General features: G+C 46.4%; 1 protein-coding gene across 1 annotated transcript in view; it reads left to right on the top strand.

The window, feature by feature from the left end:
• PRKCH (protein kinase C, eta) overlaps positions 1–19851 on the top strand; it is a gene marked incomplete at both ends in the record, with an annotated part of 58060 nt that overhangs the window by 28597 nt on the left and 9612 nt on the right. The gene's annotated exons all lie outside the window — the stretch shown is intronic.

The raw sequence follows: 19851 nt of genomic DNA, 5'->3' as shown, positions 1-19851 counted from the left end.
TGCTTGCTTCAAGGGTTATGGGGGAGTTCTGTGCTCCTGCCTAGCAGTTTCCCGAGCTCACAACTTGTGCTGGCTGCCCAGGCCCGTCAATGCCCCAGCCTTTGTTTTTCAAATGCAGGTTTGAATACAAACTTGTGTTTACTTGGATGCTTTTGGGGAGCTGTCTCGCTCTTGCTCAGCTGGCAGCCTGATGTGTGCTGCGACCCGGGCAGCTGCTTGATGGGAAGCTGCTGCATCAGAGGAGCTGGTGAAGCTTTTGGTTTTATTTGGGTGGTTTACACCCCAGGAGTGCTCTGCTCCTGGCAGGATAGCTGTGGCCTTTCAAAGCATTTGAGCCCAATCGAGTCTGTAATCAGCTGAGCCACATCTGAGGGTCCAGCAAGGGTTTGCAGGGAGACAGTGTCCTCCTGCGCAGCAGCACCTCCAGCCCCGTGGCGTGGAAGCAGTGGCAGGGTTTGCAAACATCCTTCCCTGTGTGCAGCTGGGGCTGCTCTTACTCCTAGGGACTGTGGGCAGGATGTAATCCTGCTTGCAGGAGGTATGTTAGGAGGGAAACATGAACAGAGAGCCTGGCTGGCTTTGACTCCTACGGAAATGTATGGTCTTGGAGTGATGGAGAAGACGAGGAGTATCACACCCTGGCACTGCAGCAGGGCAGAGGACCCGAATTTACTTTTCCAGTGAAGTTTACTTTCCATGTAAAGCTGGGCGGGCCACATAGCATCAGTGTAACTTTCAGTTATCTGTCAAGTAGTGATGCATGTTTTTCTCTGCCCAGGTGTTAACTCTGGGGTCTGGGAACTGCTTTCACATTTATCCATGCTTAAAAAGTTAACAGATCATTTACCCTTTCTCCTCTAGGGAGATGCTCCCTACAACTGTGCTTTGACAGGGAGACATGAAGATTACATTTTCAAGTTAATTTGGGAAAAGCTTTCTATTTGTAACCAGAGAACAGGGAGAGTGCAAAGGGAGACGTGGAGGACATTTGCAGGTCCAAGGCAATGGCTCTTAGGCAGCAATAGGGGTGAAAAGGACATTAGAAATTGGCTTCAATTGCCTATGATAAAGCCGATGATGGAGAGAGACTTGTACTGAGATCAAGAAACTAGAGGGCTTTTACTGACCAGCATGCCAGGTTGTATCCACACGCAAGCGTGTCACGCTTGGCCATTTAAAGCAGAGTTGAGCAGGGGTGGTGGGCTTGAGCATAAATCCAAAGTGCAGTTCAAACTCATGCTGGTGCCTAAGCTATTAAGGCATGTTGCTAACAAGGTCTCAAAGAAGAGAGATGGAGAACTCAAATGTTTGTATCAGTACTGCTTTCTGAGGAAAATGGGAAATGTTGGAAATAGTTTACTTCTCTTTCCTCTGTCGTTATTGAGGATGTGTGGACTTACAGAACAGGAAGATCAAAGGTGGCTCTTGGGGCTTTTCTTGACTGGTTAGACCCATGTGTGGTCACGTTTGGAGTTTCCAAGAATAGACATAATCCAGGGCAAGCCTGAGTGCAGATACTGACTTCTCCCAATTGTTGGATAGTGGAGGCATCCGTCAAAGAGGAGTTTCCTTCCGAAAAATGGTGAGATCTCTTCCATAACATCATGTTTTAATCTATTTTTTCCTCTCTTTTTTTTTTTTTCCTGGAAATGTGAAGGCTCAGAATTGTATTTGAAATTTAAGTCTTTGGAAAGAAGTCTGAGAACAACTCACAACTTGAAACACAAAAAGGGGCTTCCCACTTGTTTGCCCTAATCTGGAGGGCAGCTGCTACCACATCCTCGCTGCTGGTTATGGCTAACCTGTCAGAGAGCGCTCGAGGGCTGTGTGTGTCTATGGGTACACAGAAAACCCAATGTTGGTTTGCCTTAGACCCCATCAGGGTGGAACGTAGACCTATGTGGAGTTTCAAGCGATATGATGTTTAGTACTTTTGATCATTTTCTTGTGACTTATAAGTGATTAAGCATGTAACTCGATGCTTTTCCTGCTCTGAAAAGGATCCAGCAATGGTGACGTGCTGGATGTGCAAAAAAAACCAGACTCCAGCAGGTAAAAAAAGCAATGTGGCAGTGTTCGTAGACCAACTCTTCAAGCCACCCACAAGCTTTTTTAGCAACTCTTGCCTCACCTCTTCAAGTAGACCGTGGGGACAAAAGGATAATATAGTGGAGTCAGTCTGAACTGTGGGGAGCATCTTCCCTTGAAAAGCCTGAGAGCTCCACTAAGCAAAGGTTGGAGGGTCAGTGCCTACTGCTGGTCCTCTCGCTGCCAACATGTGATTCTTCTCAGAGGTTTTATGCCAAGCTAGTTGTTGTGTTTATGGAAATAGCCAAATTCAGGGTCTTGGCCACCATCATTTAACTCCAGTAAAGTAAAAGCCCAAGAAGTGGCTAAAGAGAGGGGGAAGGGGGGAAAGAAGGAAGCACTCCCCCAAAAACCCAAGGAAACAGGAAAGCCTGAGATGTTGGGTCCACTTGAGACTGAATTATTTTGTTTTCCTAGAGAGCTTACCCAAAATAGACAGTCCTGGTGGTGTTGGCAACGTGTACTTTCTTTAGCTTCAGGAGTGGTGGGTTTTTTTGTTTGATCAAAAGTTCTTTTGACCAAAAGTTTAATTTGGTTCTGCTTCACCTACGGTGGGGATGGGGAAGAAGGGTGGCACTCCTGCGAGAGGTGCAGCGTGTCCGACAGAAGCATTCTTGTACTGTCAGGATGAGGGCAGTACAGAAAACATATGACTGAAAGGAGGTTAGTCCTTTGTAGGTTCCCATATGGCTCTTCTGTCCATCAGTGTTAACCTGCTGTTTTGAAATATGCCTGTTTCACGTGTTAAAAATACATGTGATTTTTCAGGAAGAGAAAGGAATGGAGAAATAGGAAGCGAGGGAGGTCTAGTGAAATTATCCCTGCCTATCTTTATTTTCTCTGCTGGATGTATTTGTTGCTGTGCTAAGCTATATCTGATTATATTAACTCCCCTCATTCAGCTGACATATCCTCTGTAAAGCAACCAGTGCAAAATTAAAATGAAAATCTCCTTACCTGGGGAGGAGATTACTTCTCCAAGCATGACTGTGTCTCTGCTGGCGGTGCTGGGTCCTGGTGGCCCCGGCACCCGGCTGGGGTGGAGGGAAGCACCCTCTCCTCCAGCCATCTCCCTCACTTACCCAAGACCTGTTTCACTCCAGGCTGTTTTATAGAGAAGGTGAGGACTGACTTCTGCCTGCCAAACTTCAGGCATTGCTTAGGAATTGATTTTTTTTTTTTTTCCCCTACCGCCTCCCTCCCTCGAAGAATTTTATTTAATCTTTCCTGCGGTTTCTTTATTTAACCTGCCTGATAATGGGATTTTTTTTTTTTCAAGTCATCAAAATTATGATTTCTTTTTAAATTTCCTTATTCTTTTTACTCTGGATATTAATATGTTTTTTTTTTCTCCGATGGTGTCTTTAGCAGTTCTTACATCTCTCTTTCTCTTTGTGTCTCCTTGCTTGTTTCTCCTTTTAAAATAACCAAAGTGGCTTCTCTGAGAGGTCTGTCTTTGCCGTGGATGTGCCTCATCCATGGACGTGAGGCACGTTGTCAGCTGAGGAGCTGGGGATGGGAGCAGGGTGCAGCGTGCTCTGTGTGGGATCAAACACAGCTGTAGCTGTCGGAAGGCAGTTCAGCTCTGCCCAGCCCTGGGGACCGCAGGAGCTGTGGTTTAACTGAGCCGTTAGTGTCCTGCCTCCCTCCCTGTGATGACCCATGTGTGTGCCAGGATCTCTGAGATAATCCACAAGATCTCAACTCTGTTTTAAGACTCCTTTAAAGGAAAATTTCTGCGTTATTGCTTCTAAAACAGGTAGTGCTGCATAGGGTGTAAAGCTCCCTAATGTTGTTCCTTTTCTCCTAACCTTGGCTATAACCATTTCCAGGTGGGCAGCTTCTGAGTAGGGTCATCTTCCTCACGGCTCCTGGAAAGCACCTGGGAGCACCCTGGCAGGAAGACGCCGTTGACTGGGGGCCGTTGCGGTTCTCCAGCGTGGTGTGCTCCAGTACCGTTTGGGGTGTCATCTAGGTCCCCCTGGTTGAAGGTGACCTGGTGCCTCTGAGGAAGCTCTATCTTTGGGGCTTGTGTTGTTCATAGCAAGTGACTTTGATACTATTGGGGTGCCCCATCGGGTGTTGCACAGTTGGTGTTGGTGGCATGAATTCAGACCTGCTCCATTACTTGTCTTTCTTTGCTACTGAATACCGGTTTCAGGTGTGAAAGGGCAAGCCATGAATTACGTTCTTCTTGGGCAGGGGGTGATTGATTTGAAATAAAAAGCCTTTCAATGAGTGTGGGTGAATTACTTGTGGTGTTGGTGCTTCTGGACACCTGTGAGAAGTTAGTGAAGATACTCAAGAACAGGTGATGGTGCATGGGTCAGGGTGTTTTGCTGCAGCGAGGCCAGACTGGACACCAAGAGGACCCAGATATGTGCCTGAAGGATGGTGTGAACCTCTCTCCCTTGCAATACTGGAGTCCCAGAGCAAGCTGAGTCCCCTCGCAGCTTTGCATGCAAGGTGTGTTACTGTGCCCTCAGTTTGCCACCTCTCTTACTATTTGCTCTTCTTAATTTTGAGCAAAGCTAATGAAATTAATACAAAGTAATTATTTGACTGAATTAATGAATGAAGCAAGCCCTGTAGGAAATAAAGTGCTTCTATTTTAGTGATTTGAACTCTTGCAATTTGCTTTTTTTATATTTTTAATTTTTTTTTTTTTTACATTGTCACTCAAAGTGATAATTCTGGCTTGAAGTTCAATTTTAATTTCATCTTTGTGAGGTAAGTAATGGTTGTTTCTTTTCTTTCAGTGTCAGGAAAGACAGAGATAAATTTGAGTTCCGGGCAAGAAATAGAACAATGAGAATACTGAAAAGCCAAGTGACGTGGTAGAGCAGATATAGCACCCATTGCTAAATATTTAATGTCAGTAGGCTTTGCAGGAGCAAGGAAGTCTGAACCTGCCTCTAGAGCAGGAAATGCTTCTTTAGTTTGCAGCTGTCACATCATGTGTTTGGGATGCTTTGTTCTCAAGCACGAAGGCTCTTAGTCTTTTGCTGTCATTTTTCTTAGAATACATTTTTCTAATGTGAAGTGGTTTTTGGCTAAAGAAATAGCATTTCCTCAGACAGGCACCAGTAAAGATCTGTAGCCTTAAAGTTTCAAATGGTATATAGGTATTGTGCTAAGAAAGTCCTTGCTCTGTACTGTGATGTAGCTCCTCGGCTCCACAAAACCTCTGTTGCAGATACATTATTAGCTTCTTGCAGAAGAGAAAGAAAAAAGATGTTTACCGGTCATCTGTAAACTGCAATAATGACTGTTTTCAGCCTGTTTTTTATAGTCAAGGGAATAATTAATGGAAACTAGGAACCAGGAATGAAAAATGCCCTGTTCTCGACCCCTGGTTAGTTGGGCCACTCTTCTGTTTTGGCTTACTAGCCCAAGCAGGAGAGTTTTAAGGCATGTAGTAGACACCATCTAGAGAACCTCCTGATCTAAATAGGCAATATCAATGCAGAATAGGATAAAGAAAGTTTTGCTATCTTTTGTTCACAGTCTGAGAATATGGAGGTCTTTAATGTCTAGCCCAAAGTCTTACGTGGCAGAGAGCAGCACGACACGTCTTTTTTCTATACCCCTGTATTTTTTTCCAATGCCTACACTTTTTCCAATGTTTTACACTTGCCACATATGTGCATGCTGCAGGCAAGCGATTTCCAGGTGCACTTCATGTTGGTTCAACCCTGCATTTCCAGATGGAAATGTGTCAGAACAATGTCGAGTCCCATGGGCGAGAAAATCCACCCTAAGTGCACTCTGGAGAAGATTGAGCCCTTGGAGAGACCAGGAATGTCATCCACAGAAACTGTGCATCTGTGTGTGGGAGGCAGGTGAACTTCACTGGATCCCCAACCTTTCTGGAAGATGTCAATCAGGTTAAAAAGTGAAAGGCAATTCCAGAGGCTGATCTTCAAGTCCTGAGCAGGTATTGCTCTCCTGGAGGTCAGACTCTGCAACCCTGCACTCCAATGGAGATGTGTCAGCCAAGCCAACGGGAGCAAGAGCAGCTCTATCCTTGTCATGAAGCCTCTGTGAGTTAAGCACAAGGATGTCAAAGCTTCTCAGCAACACTGAAGATCTCAGGAGAGAATTTCTAAGTCAGAGAGACTGTGAAGAACCTCTTGGAGATCCTTTTCACACGGAGGAGCCTTTGGGCATTCTGAGAAGCGTTCTTTGGGCTATGAGTTACCATTAGGAGAAGGGGCTGTACTGCATGTTCCTGAGCACTGCCTTTCACTTGTCCTGTTCAAGCTGACAGTGGCATGAGAAGGGGTCACTGTAATGAGAGACAGCCCAGCCTTGGAAGTTAGACAAAGTGGATGAACTTGGGGATAATGAATAATTATTACTGTTTATGGTGGGAGTATAGTGTCAGCAATTTTTTTTAAAGTGAAGCCTTCAAAATTTGCATATTGCATTTCACATTTAAATATTGCAGAGAGAACCCAAGTATTTTTGCACCCTGGCACTCTTATATCTCACATATGGTCTATCTTAAAAAAAAAAAAAAAAAAAAAAAGGCATGCAAGCTTGGTAAATTCTGAATCTTCACAGGAAAAAAGGATTTCAACAGGAGAAGAAACCCTACCCCAAAACTCTTTATTCCTAATTCCTATAGAATTCCTTTCTTCCTATAGAAAGATCTAGGCCCTGGAAAATGACGTGCTTTGCTGAGCATTGTGGAAGGACTGTAATGCAGAGCCAGGAGGTGAACAGCACCCCAGCCTGCTGCGTATCCACAAGACCACCTCTATTTCTTGGAAAATGATCCATTTGAACTCCACAGCTATTGCAGTATGTTCAATGCTGAGAGGTAGTCGGCAGTAATTCATGACTTGCCAAGATGTGCCAACTGCTTAGATATCCAGACACGCAACAAACAGCAATATCGGGGTTAACTTTACTTCCTCAGTGGGCTGTGTTTTGTCTGGGCTCTGAAACCTAGATATAAATATGCAAGCTTGCAATCTGCTCTGGGATTTCAGTGTTCCTGGCTGTAATGAAGAACAGAGACTTTTGCTTTATTTTAATGTGATTCCTGGAAGACGTGACGGTGGTTCTCAGAGGAGCTTAGATCTCTCCTTGGCCTTGGACAGCAGTGCTGCGCTGGAGCGGGTGTTTGTGCTGCAGCGAAGCTGGGTGGCAAATGTGGGCTGGAAGGAGCAGAACACGAAGCCACTGGAGGTCGGGACTGTGATCCTGTGGCCAGGGGCAGTGGCAGCAGCCCCGTCCCCGGCTGCTGCGCCCTGTGCTGGGGGATGCTGTTTCATGGCCATCTCCCTCCACATCCATTGCGGTCAAGGGCCACCTGGATGATGCCCTTGACTGGGATGAAGAGGGGGTGTCCCATACACCAGCACACATTATGGCTGGGCCTGAATTCCCCTAGACCACAATTTGCAAGATACTTGACTGATGAAATAGGTGAATGGCTGTCCAAAAGCCCCAGTAGTTTACTTAGGGTCACCCTGTAGCAGAAACTGGAGGAAAAAAAATACTAACAAAACCACACTGTTTTTTTTAACCTTGCTTCCACCAACTACTAAATTAGGCTGTGTCCCATTTAATATCCAATATGTCAACTCTGGCTGCTGGAGGAGACTCCTAATTTAGGTGGTATCACTACAGGCAAGGGTTTTCCTTGTGTCTGGGTGTCTGGCAGCCCAGTCTGTCAGGCATCCAGAAGTCCCTGTCACCTGGCTGCTGTATGGGGCAGTACTGGACTCGGTGAATGAGCTGGGCCTGTCGGCATGAGAGGATGCGTGAGTGACAAGATGCTGTTGTGCCACAGTGCTTAATTACCTCAATTTACCTGGAAGGTATTTGTGCGTTGTTAGTGCTTGCAGGGGGGCAAGATTCCCTCTGGCCCTGCAGACCCAAGGAGGACCAGCAGCATCAGTCTGCTGCGTGTTGTGGATGTTGTGGCAGTCGATTCCTGCACCTCACTGGAGCGGGGCAAGATCTCGCTAATAGCCAAGTAGAACAGAGTCTTCAGCCTCAGGCGAGCTGGCATGGAGCTGCAGGAAGCAGAGCTCCTCTTCTAGTGGCGCTTTTGGAGGCAAATACTCATGCTTGCGATTTATACGCCCCTGTTTTGGGTTGTTCCTGAGTGTGCCCAGCGTAAAATGCTGTTTCCTGCTCTTCAGTGCCAGCTGTTTTTTGTTTTCTGGAGTGCTTCAGCAGAAATTATTCAGTTGTTTTCCAGAATGAGATGCTGAATCAAAATAGAGCTTTGAGCGAAGAGATCCTGATGTTGTTTTGCCAGGGTGACCTCAAGCTTGGCAGAGGAGAGGGTGGGAGGGCTGAGAGCCTCTGCCGTCTCTGTCTGCCTTCTGCAGTCTTTGGGAAAATCTACCCATTTGTGATCTTCTGGAAGAAGCTGCATGAGATCAGCGTGGCTTTGAGGGCTGTGGACACCACATTCACTGAGCAGGTTCCCACCTTGGTGACTGTTCCTCCTGGCAATGCCGACACTGCTGGTAGTTGCAGATACGGGACTGAGGCGGTTTCATAATTGAGGGTAAATCTGTCTGTCTGAAAAAGATGCTCTCGGGTTTCCCTTGGGCTGGCCTTGCACGGGGCCAGTTCTGCACCAGCTGACTGGACTGGGGAGCTGAGCAAACCTGGAGCAGGGGTGTGGGTTGGTTTTGGGCCAGATTTGTCCTCTGGTTGAGTTCAGCATGGCCTGGGGTGCTGCAGCGGGGCAGGATGGGGATCCCCGGTGGTGGCACAGTGGAGGGAGGAAAGCAGGAGATCTAGCTAAGCAGGCATCCCACTTTCCATGTCCCGTCTGCTGGGCACAGGGCAAGGACAGTGAACGGTGGAAACACTGGGAAAAGTCACTCGGAGAAGGAATAGAGCCATAAGAGTCTGGAGGAGGGACAGAGAAGAAATATAAGGAGAGATAGAAGGAAGTAGGAGACTGGTCTGGGGAGTGGTGATGGGTGGGTATGGGCAGGAGCTGTAAGGAAGAAGCAGCTTAAAGAAGCTCAAAGGGTTAAAGAAGGTGAGAAGGGGAGAATATGGACAGATGGATGGTAGAGGAGCTGCAGAGGACAAGGAAAAGCTGCAGCAGAGGAGTTGTGACCAGCAAAGCCCACTTCTTGCTAGAATCTGGAACCAAGGTTTTAATCCCAGAATCTCAGCTCTTTTCTGCCGTCTAGCTGTCAGACTTGTTGAGCCAGTGTCTGTCTGTCGCTAGTACTGGATCTGCACAACAGAGCATAGTCCTTTTCTGTCAAGTATTCCCCTGTCAGTGCTGTCCTCTCTCCCTGGAGCTGTGTTTGAGACCACAGCTGTGCTAGTGAACCAGGACCGTGGAGGGGGAAGGCTGCTCCAGTTCCAGTGTATGAACTTATTTCCAATGATAGTTTTCTTTGTTTAGAAAACTTAGGAAATTGTCTTAAAAACAGAAACCTTTTCATTTGAAGGATATCCCTAATGTTAGAAAATCAAACTCTCAGAAGTCATGAAATGCTGAATTTTTGTGTCTAAAATTTGTCCTTCCTATATGTTCACGATACAGACTTGCAGATCACACTTGCAGATCAGCAAGAGCGAAGGCAGAAAGATGTTTCTTCTCCAGCCAGAGTACTTAAGTGGTGGGTGAGGAATCTGGGGCCTCAGTCTGGTCCTCCGCATGTTTTTATCTGCATTGTCTCTGGTCCTGTATTTCGCTTGTGAATGTGAGATAAGGCGAAAAAACCAAGTCCTTCAGAGAAAGGTCTCAATGTTGCATCCAAAAGGGCTGATGATAACTTGCACATGAGGGCCATCGCACACCTTAGCTGTAGAGGCACCCTATGTCCCTGCAGTGGGCAGGTCAGACTGCGTCCAGCAGCGCACACGGCTTCAGGCTGTGCTGTAAGGAGTGCAGAGCCTGGGTGCTAGGGACACGGACCCCACAGAAGGCACAACAAAGTCTGGCTGATTTTTCCCCCCAGATTGCTTTCATGCCCCACATTGTGCTAGTGCAAGCTGTCTGGGGTGCATGGCAAACCAGATTTGGGAACTGATCTGGCTGGAAAATGACTATGTGGAAGGGAGTGCCGGAAGGCAGGCAGGGTGCTGTATGGGAGGAGAACTGCTTAAATCTGTGGAAGGGCTGTTGTGAGCATCAAACTTCAGGCTGGCTTTCATCTCCTGTCATTTGAGCCTAAAGAAATTCCCTCCCCGTGTGTTCCTTCCCCATTGAGGGACTGGGAAAAAAGATGAAAAGAGGTGCAGGTTTTAGGTGTCTCATAAGCTGTTGGAGAAAGTGACTTTCTTCCTGCTCACCCACCTCTGCTTGTTCATTAATTGAGAGGAGTGAGATGGAAGAGCCCGTGGGGAGGCAGAATATGTACTTATTACTGCTGCTCTTACACCTAGTGGAAAGGGCCACTCGTTTGTGAGAATAAAATTGGTTGGTGGTGCTGGTGGCCCTTACGGAGCTGGTGAAACCGACAGGGTCCTTCCCTCTCTCTACATATAAAGAGATCCTGAGCCAAGGCAAGCAACACCCTCTCCATGTGGCATCCAGCGTTTTTAAAGCTGTATTTGTATGGATTTGGGACATCTGCTTTTGAAATCTCAGAAATGTGTCTCAGAAATGGAGAAATATGTATTGCAGGGTGAAAACCCTGTTGGGGAGGAGATGGGGAAGGGGGATAGATCAGGTCTGGCTGTGTTAGCTGCATGGGAAGCTGTCAGGGACAGCTGTGGTTTCTGAACGCGCTGCTCCTCCTGGCCTGCAGCCCTTGGGAAATCCCTCTGGGAAGTATTAATAATCTGCCGGCACTAGGAGGGGTGCGGTGCGTGGCAGAGCAGTAATGGTCCTTGCCATCTGCAGAAGAGTTTTAGGATGGGCTGTGCAATGAAGCCAGGTGCAATTGCTAGCCTGAGTGCTTGAGCACTGAGTATTTCCTTGCAGTATTACCAAGGTGGGGACTGTCTTGATGAGAAGAGGTGCTGCTTTTTGGCAGATACCTTCATGGTAGCAATAAGCTTGGAATACAGGAGGCTGAATGTATTTTTTTTGACAGATGCTTTGCTGCGGCAGCGTCTTGCTCAGCCCATGGCGTGTGGGAATCTGCGTGGGAAAGCGACATGGTAAACAACCTGCTTTTTAAGGCTGTTGCAATTAGAGAACTTATTAGCAAGCTGCCACATGGAAATCTCAAGAGTACCGGGGATTGGCTGTGTCATCAGAGCTGAGTATGCGGCTGGACCACTTGGGCTCGGTCTGTGCAACTGCTGGGTGACCAGTCGACCAGGAGAATCCAGGTGTTGCAGGGAGGTGATTCAGGTGTTGGTCATCCTCCCAGGTAAGCACAAGGCCAGTGCACCTGCAGGGACTGGGGAAAGGCTGAGATGTTGCACAACAGCAGTCGGAGGCCTTGACAGCAGAAAAAGGGGAGTGTTTAACTTGTCCTACTTAATTAGCTCTCCCAATTAATTTGTTCCTGACTAGATTGCAGTTGTGCTTTGGGTTACAACTTGCTTTCCCACTGAAAGGTGCAGTGTTCCTGGTGAGGAAGGCTTGAAGTTTTGTCCTAGGGATGGCTGCTGTGTTGAGGAACATGGTTGCCATCTGTGGAATTGCTGCAAAACTGTGGGTCCTTCTGGGTACAAGCTGCTTGATAGTCCCATTTCAAGCGTCTTTCTGTTGATCCTGGTTTCTTTGTGCATTTTGTCTCATGTTACATAAAGAGTATTTTCCTGGTGCTCCTTCTTTGAGACAGATGTTAAGCCCGTGTCTCTGGAAAAGTTGCACTGCTTAAACATAAAGGCATGAATTTTAAGCAGATTTAGCTGATTGTAAAACCTTGTGTGGACACTCTTGTTTTCATACCGGAGCGGACGATTTTAATTCTGAAGCTGGCCACATAGCCCCAAAGAAGGATGTCCCCAGAGCATCTACTTAAAAATAGCTTTAAACTGCATCTGGTTATAAATAGGTTTAACTTAGAGCTCGTGCTTCCCTGTGTGGGTAGGGCCTCCTAATAGCATGTTGTGATACCTACTACGCAGCCACCTACGAGCATGCGAGTTGCTGATGGTTACAACACGCATGAGCCCCGAGGCATCGGGAGCAGGGGAAGGTTCAGGATCTCCCTGCTGTTTGCCCAGCCTGCCAATTCTGCTTTTCTCAAGGGTTTTGCACAAGTGCTGGTAGCTTTGCCCTATAAATGCTGTCACTCCGTTATTGCTACTTCTGCTCTGTAGCCAGCGTAGTTTGAAATCTTCTAAAACTTATGGTGCAGAGGACTTCTGGCGCATGAATTAATCACGGAAAAGATCAAAGTTTCTTTGTTAGTTTTATTTTCCTGTTTTTAATGAATAATGTATTTAAATGGTTTCCTTCCCTAATAAATCACATCTCAACATTTTTCTCTTGAGTTTAATAGGTGGGAAGAACTAACAGAAGGTTTTACAATGGAAATTCACTTGCCTAAGCACAAGGAAATAATAATGATTATAATTGGTGACGGGAGGAGGGAAAGGAATTGGTTCGTTAAGGCTTTAATGAGCAATGCAGTAAGAAGTATGAGGTACTAGTATTATTTGCACATCTTAAAGTAAGGAGGAAGATTGTCCCCATCTTATGATAAAATTGAGACTGCAAGCAGATGTGTTCTGCCTGCAGCTGAGGAGGGGAGGTGGTTATTACTGCCTGTTTCTCACTGTTTGTGTGGGTCAACTTAAATTTTTAATAATAGGGGGTTTCTGGGTTTTTTTGTTGCCTGTTCTTACACCAGATCAGTGTGACAGGACTGGGTTATGGAGCGGTTGCAGGTAGAGTCAAGCTGGCAGGTCTGAGATGGTAGGGAGGGGACTGCATCGTGAGGAGGGAGCAATGGGGCTGGAGTGTCTTCATCCAGCTCTACTGCTGCTGGAAGACCATGTTCAACTACAGAGATGTCTCTGGATCTCGCTGGATACGACCTGACTATAATTTATCTTGCTTTGCCAAACCGCGTGGGTACTGTGTGCCTCCTGCTGAGGTACGAGCTGGCCTTCCAGTTGGAGTTCCGGGCTGGGGCTCTGAAGGTCTCAGTTCAGTGCTCAGGTTTCTGCTGTCTCCCCCAAGTCCTTCCTCTAATAAAAGTAAAATCCTTCTCTCCTGGCATCTCCTCTTTGTGCAAGCTGAGACAGTTCTTCTCAGCTATTATCACCCCAGCCTGGTCTCTCTTGCAAACAGAAGTATCATGAGGTTACAATCTCCAAACGAATGCAAAAACCTGCAGAGATGGAATGATAAGATGGAGTACAGGTAAAACCTTTCTTGCTCTTGGCAGAGAAACAAGCACAGGGTAAAAAATGGGGCTGTCCCCTTCCTTCTCTCACAGTGGTGTGGTTGTAAAGAGAAGGGAGAGGGAAGTGGCTGTCCCTTTCCAACACATCCTCCTTGGCAGCCAGCAGTGTTTCTGCAGCTTGTGGCCTGGAAAGCACCAACGGGCTGGCGTGCAGTGATATCTGTTTGAGAACCTGGTCTCTTATGGCACGAGGTTGTGCATGTTCGCTGAAATCTTTTGTTATCCACAGTATCCCATTTGCTCAGTTGATTGTTACTCACTACAGAAATGAATGGAGAGGCTTTTCCATTCATATTTTTCAGCCTTGCGCAATGCGCTGCAGTGCCTTGCTTCATAACTGTCAACATCCACAAGCAGACGCCTAAAAAAATTTTCCCAGAAAGAATTTGTAAAAGCAGATGTGGAGAATAATATTGTTGAGCTGCCCTGTGCATGTCTGAAAACCTGTGTGGCAATCACGATTAAAACTCTATGCAAAATAAGCTGTATGGTATTCATAACTGGTTGGTAAGCTCGAAGCGGCAGCAGAATACTTGTTTTAAGAGTTTCTCAAGCCGCCTTCTTCCTTCTCTCTCATGTTCTCACAGACCTTATGCAAACAGATAAAAAGCAGCTATTCCTCCTTCAGCCCCAGCACTAGGCTCTACCCTCTGCTTTGCAGCCCTCTCCCCTCCTGCACGTGTGGCCAGCTCCCCGGCAGCCATGTACTGGTCACTCCAGCTCTGCAGAGTGTTGTCCCTGGCACCGCTACATCCAAGTGCCAGAGACTGTGAGTGAAGCAAACTGAATGCCCCCAAAAAGGTCCTGGACCCTGGGTCCCCACTGGTGAGGTGAACAGTGATGTTAGCAGTGATGGATGGAGCAGAGCTGTAGCTGGTACCCTGGGAAACATGGAGATGTGTCCTCTCAGCTTTGCTAATCTCACCTACTGGTACCACCAGAGCTTTGGCATCATTGTGTAATTCTAGAAATAAGTCTATGGTGGGCTTTTGTAGCAATAGCTGAGCACTGTCATGCTCACTAGTATTGTTGTGTGAACTTCATTGATCCTGTTTTCACTGCTGCCGCACTGAAGCATTATCATTCAGCCCTAGTATACAAATGCTGCTAGTCACTGAGAGCTGATGGGGAGAGCTGAGATGAATTTATGTCCTAGACCTGGCATGAAAACAAGGAAGATGGATCTGCCCTACTTCAGCACTTGGATGAGAAACAGAGACCTTGCCTTGAGTGCAAAGTTCTGTGTGATTTGATGCAGGGATGATTACATGGTTTTGCATTTCCAAGACTGCTGATAATGCTGTTTCATACTCATGAGTGGGAAAACTCTTTTTTTTTTTTTTTTTTGTTTGTTTTGTTTTGGAGTTAGAGCATCATTGCTCCTGTTCCATTGACGCGTTGGCATCTTAAAAAATGAACTGCCTGTTAACATGGGTTTTCTGTCAAGTCCTAATAGAAGATGACCTAGTCCTGCCAGCACTAGCTGGCTCTTTCTGTGGTCTTCATACAAAACTTTACCCAGTTTCAGAGGGGAAAACAGCAGCTGGATCAAATGTAAGACCTGGCCTGTGTTTGATGTGCCACATGTTTGCTTTGCAATCCCTTTCCTGGGATTTGAAGCAATCTGGTTTCGTGCGCAGGCTGGCAAAAGCAGCAGCAGGACAGAAACTTTGACGGGCGTGGAGGAGAAACCCGATGTGGTTAACACGATCTCTGCAGATGTGGCTGTTTTCCAGCTGGCCGATTCACGCGTCCAAGTGGCTTTTGAGGGGAACTGAAGAGAAAACTTTGCAGTAGTTAGGAAAAGAAAGGTTTTCACTCTGCAGCACTAATACTAGGGAAGCAGAACAGTCAGCAATGGAAATACCACTTTGGGTCGTAGCCTTTAAATCCTTTCGCCTTTCCAGAGTCAGACTGTCAACCTCTTCTTCAACACTGTGTTGTGTTTATAAGGTTTTAATTAGTAAGGCTTCCTGTGGTTTTGACCATTCGTGGGATTATGATGATAAAACTCCTAGTTAAAAGTTACCAAGCCTTTGTAAGGGATTTTTGTCATAAGATATGTGTTTTCCGGCTTGGAAAATAAACATCTTGGGTCATTTTGGTTTAGCCTCTGTTTATATTCAGTAGACATGAGGAAGCCCGCTGTTAGGTAAATATTGAGAGAACACCTCCATACTGATAGCTAGAATGGGTGTGTGTGTATTCATTCCCCCTCATTTACCTGATTTGGTTTTTATATTCTTTTCCTAAAGCACCTATTACAACTCATCATAAGGGCATGGGCTAGCTGAGCATTTAGGCTGATCTGAAATGGTTGTTCAGTGCTGCGGCACTTGTGAAAGGTGAGGGGTCTGTCAATCTGCTATCTTGCTTTTTGCAGTCTAGTAAGTTCAGTGGTTGGTCTCTGCTCCGTGCTTGTCTGTCACTCAGTGCAACGGGATCTTGCTTGCAGTGCTCCCAGGGGAGCGTAGGAAAACATGTATACTGTTACTGCTACTAATAAAAAAAGGCTTAATTAAGTTTTAATCTGTTAGCGTTATTGCTTTAAGGCTTTTTACGTTGCTTTTTGAATATCTTTATTTCTTTCAAAGGAAAATCCCATTGATGTGTACAGGAGTATAACACTACAAAATGTCATGTATCAGGATGTACACGAACGACCTTTGTTGTGCCAGCGTTATAGCAGCGGTTGATAGCACGACGGTGAGATTGATTTCCGATAGATGAGACCTGACAGGCTTTAACTACTTGGGGCAAACAGTTACACACACAACACTTCATCCCGCAGCTCTTCCTCTTGTCTTACTGCTGTAGCTATGCCACCACTGGTAAGGACTTAACTGAAATTACCCCCTGGCATAAAAAATGGGGGGGAGAGAAAGGGGGGGATCTCTGGCGGGGAAGGGCAGGATCAGGTAAGCTCAGGGGCAGGTAGGGCAGTGTAATGAGGCTGCTGCGTGGGTGAGCGGTGTGCTAGTGCATGCAGATGTCCTCAGATGACTCGGTGGGTTATTTATTCTCCTCTCCCTCTGCGTGCATAATTTCCACTGCCATAAACACGTGTTAGGCATGAGTGGAGAGGAGGAAAAGGGAAGAGGCTTTTTAGTATTTAACTTTGTAGTTACTTTTGCACATAGCCAGGCACAGTGAATACCCCATAGTTATAGGCGTCCAAATTTAACCATGGATGTGGACAACTCCCTACACTGAGCAATTACTTCCCTGTTTTTATAGCAGTATTTGGACATTTGAACCATTCATGGTGGTTGTTGCTTTACCAGAGATTAGAGGCTTTTAGAAGTCTGGGTCTCCTAAAGTGGTCTAGAGCTGCTTTGTTTTGTAAAATGCTCTCCGTATGCAGAAGGAAGATATATATTCTATAGGAAACTGGCCAAAATGCAGAATATGAGCGGGGAAAATGTCTATGATGACTTTACATCCTCTGACACCAAAGGTGAGAGGCACGAGGGGCTGCTGCATTGGCCACCCTGTCCACTAGTAGACTTCAGTGCTGCATTGATGGCTTCTGCACACAACCTCTTGCCCAGCAGCGCTGGGAGCTGTTTAGCAGATGTAATGGGTGGAGGAACTGCCGTCTTGGTGGTTGGGGAGGCTGGTTGTTAGGAGGAAGGTGGGTTTGGTAGCAATATGTTCCACCATTTCAAAATCACTTGCATCTTGTTGGAGGGTTGAACTTGCCTGCTCCATGGTGTGGTGTGTGGGATGGGTGAATGCCCAAGCCCTCTGAAAGAAGGATTTATTCTGTGGGATGTGGTTGTATATGTAGATCACTAGATCATGTGGTAGATGGTCTCCTGCAGCTACACCTGCAGGGCCCGAGGTGCGGCTGAAGTTGTGCTGTGCTCTCCCTCCCCTTTTTGATCGAGACGGCATCAGGAAATGGGAAGAGCAGTACCCAAAAGAGCTGATTGTGTATGAAAAGTAATGCAGGCCTTGCTGAAGTCAGTCTCCTGCTTAGTAACACTTAGATTTGTTATAACGTAATGTGAGGTGAATATAAGCATGGGTGAGGATCACTTGGAAGATATGCAGCATCTGGAGAAATTGGCAGGGTAATGCAGCAAAGTAGTGTGGGAAAATGTGGGATTTGAGGAACATTTTAAATATGAATGATGCTTTAAAACAAAAAAAGACAAAGGACTTGTGGCATGTATTTTAATGAAAAGTGGGTCTGTAAGATGGAAGCTGTTATGCTGCATATGAGATATGGGTGGCTGGAGAACAGGAGATAGTGACCAAGTACAGCTTGAGAAGAAGGATCAAGGCTGGCTATGGATGTGATCCACCAGTGCAGGCAGCATGGAGACTTCCCCTGCTGCCAATGAAAAGGCGAATGCCTGTCATTACTTGACCTTCCTGAACCATTTCAAAATTGCAGTCTCTCTGAAGGCAAGCAAACCACAGGGGTGCACAGCAGTGTCCCACTCGGTGGCTTTGCAGGCCACCTTCGAGTGTCCCCTATTCCTGGTGCAAAGGGCTGGTTTGCTCTTGGCTGCGTGTGGGCTTCTCGCTGCATGGGAGAGCACTAGGGGGGCAATTACCCCATGCTGATCCTTGAGGGGAACTGTAACAAAACCAGAAACTACATGAGCTAAATTGGGAACATATTCTCTTAAACTCCGGTAAATGTGAGTGCATGAACTTAAGGGGCATCAGCTGTTGGGCTTCTAATGGAGCAGCTGGTATGAAGCAAGCTGGTAACTGGATTCTTTCTTTAGGTGATTTACTTATGTGCTTGTCACCCACTTACAAACCCTGCTCTTCCCTTTGGAAGCGTTGGAAGTTCTCCTGTGTGTGCTGAACACCAAGACAGGATACTTTGTCAGTTGAGGTTTTTGGCCCTGATCCAGGAAAACACTTAAGTGTGTGCTTAAACCTAGATCAAGGAGATGTTCTCTTGAATTTAAAAGTGGGCAAATTTTGTAATGCTATAAGGAATTTTGGAAATTTTTTTTTTTTTAAATTCTCACATGAAGCTGCAGGAGGCTCCGGTTCAGTGAAGGAACTGGCTCTTGATCTTCTTCTTTTGGGGAGGCAGGATGAACTGGTTGACCTCTTGAAGTTCTTCTCAGCCATGTTTCCTATGGTGGATAACGAGTCTATTGAAATTGTGCAATGATGATTGAATGTTTGGAAGGGATATTAAACCTCTGCACATCAGCTCTCACTTCTGGAGATCAAAATGACATCTTGTGTGTGGGAACGAGGCAAATTATCTCCCAGCTGCAGGGTTCCTCCATCTTGCTGTCATGTGTTTCTGGTTGCCCACTGACAGAGGCAGGATGCTGAACTAGATGGACCAATGTTCTGATTCAGTCTGGCAATTCCTGTGGTCTCCTGAGTCCTGTTGACTTCAGTGAGAATTAAACACATGTTCAAGTACTTCCCTAGAAAAGCAGGTTTTTCTGTGCCAGTCTCTCTGCCCAGCTGCTTGAAGCTCCGCAGTGAAGAAAGCAGGTTTCTGTTAAGTGTTTGGATCAGCTCTACCACATCCTTTTTTTTTTTTTTTTTTTTTGTTTTAATGGGAAAATCCTAATTTATAGCATGTATTTCCATTTTAAAAATAAATGCAAGCTGTCTTAAAGTCAAGGCGTGCTCCATGTCGCAGTTACGCCATCAGGTAGGAGGTTTCCATTAGTGCCTGTGGAGGGGATGCATGCACAAATGGCTGGGAGAGCGCAGCAGGGAAAAAACCTTGAGCTTTATGGCTGGCTTTGCTTCTAAACCTGCGTGGCAAGAGTACTGAGAGGAATACATCGTGTGGCTCGCAGCCCTTTGATGTGGCTGGGTTCAGTACTGACAGGATGGCTTCCCTTATCTCCACTCCTACAAAGAGGACCAGAAAACATGCCTGTGATGTGGGACTCTTACATTTCAAGCCTTGATCAGGTTGACAGCTTTCTCCTCTTTTTTTTTTTTTTTTTTTTTCCCCCCACCAGTGGTTAATCAACAAAGCTAGTTGAAAGCAGGGAAATGCTCTGCCCCCTTTTTATGGGTAAATGAAGTGGTAGGGTAACAGCTGTGTTTGGGTACTGCTGCCAATCCACTGCTCCGGGATGATCAGATGGGTGGGAAGTTTGCAGACTGCCTGTCCCTTCCTGTGTCATTACATCCGTGCGGAGGGTTTGGCAATAGCTGGCATTTGTCTTGCATCCAGTCCACGCTCAAAACAAGAGCCCTGGGTAAGTACATCAGTGCATAATCACCTCTAGCAGATTCCATTGTATATCCCCAAAATGCACTTGTTAGCAGGGCCTGATCCTATCCTTCAGAAAGCAACTGACTCGAAAACTGCAAATTTCTTTCTTCTGAGGCGAGTGTGCCCCAGATGAGGCTTTGATCTGGGAAGCTCAGCTGAGTCTGACTTGGTCTGTGTGAGGATCCCAGAGACCAGCTGGCTGTGATTTGCAAGTCAGATGGCTGCTGCTGT

Source organism: Fulmarus glacialis, unplaced genomic scaffold (genome assembly GCF_000690835.1).
Source record: "Fulmarus glacialis isolate BGI_N327 unplaced genomic scaffold, ASM69083v1 scaffold5192, whole genome shotgun sequence".
Classification (NCBI taxonomy): Eukaryota; Metazoa; Chordata; class Aves; order Procellariiformes; family Procellariidae; genus Fulmarus; species Fulmarus glacialis.
The sequence above is the reverse complement of the archived record's forward strand: the minus strand, read 5'-3'. Positions and strand labels throughout refer to the sequence as shown.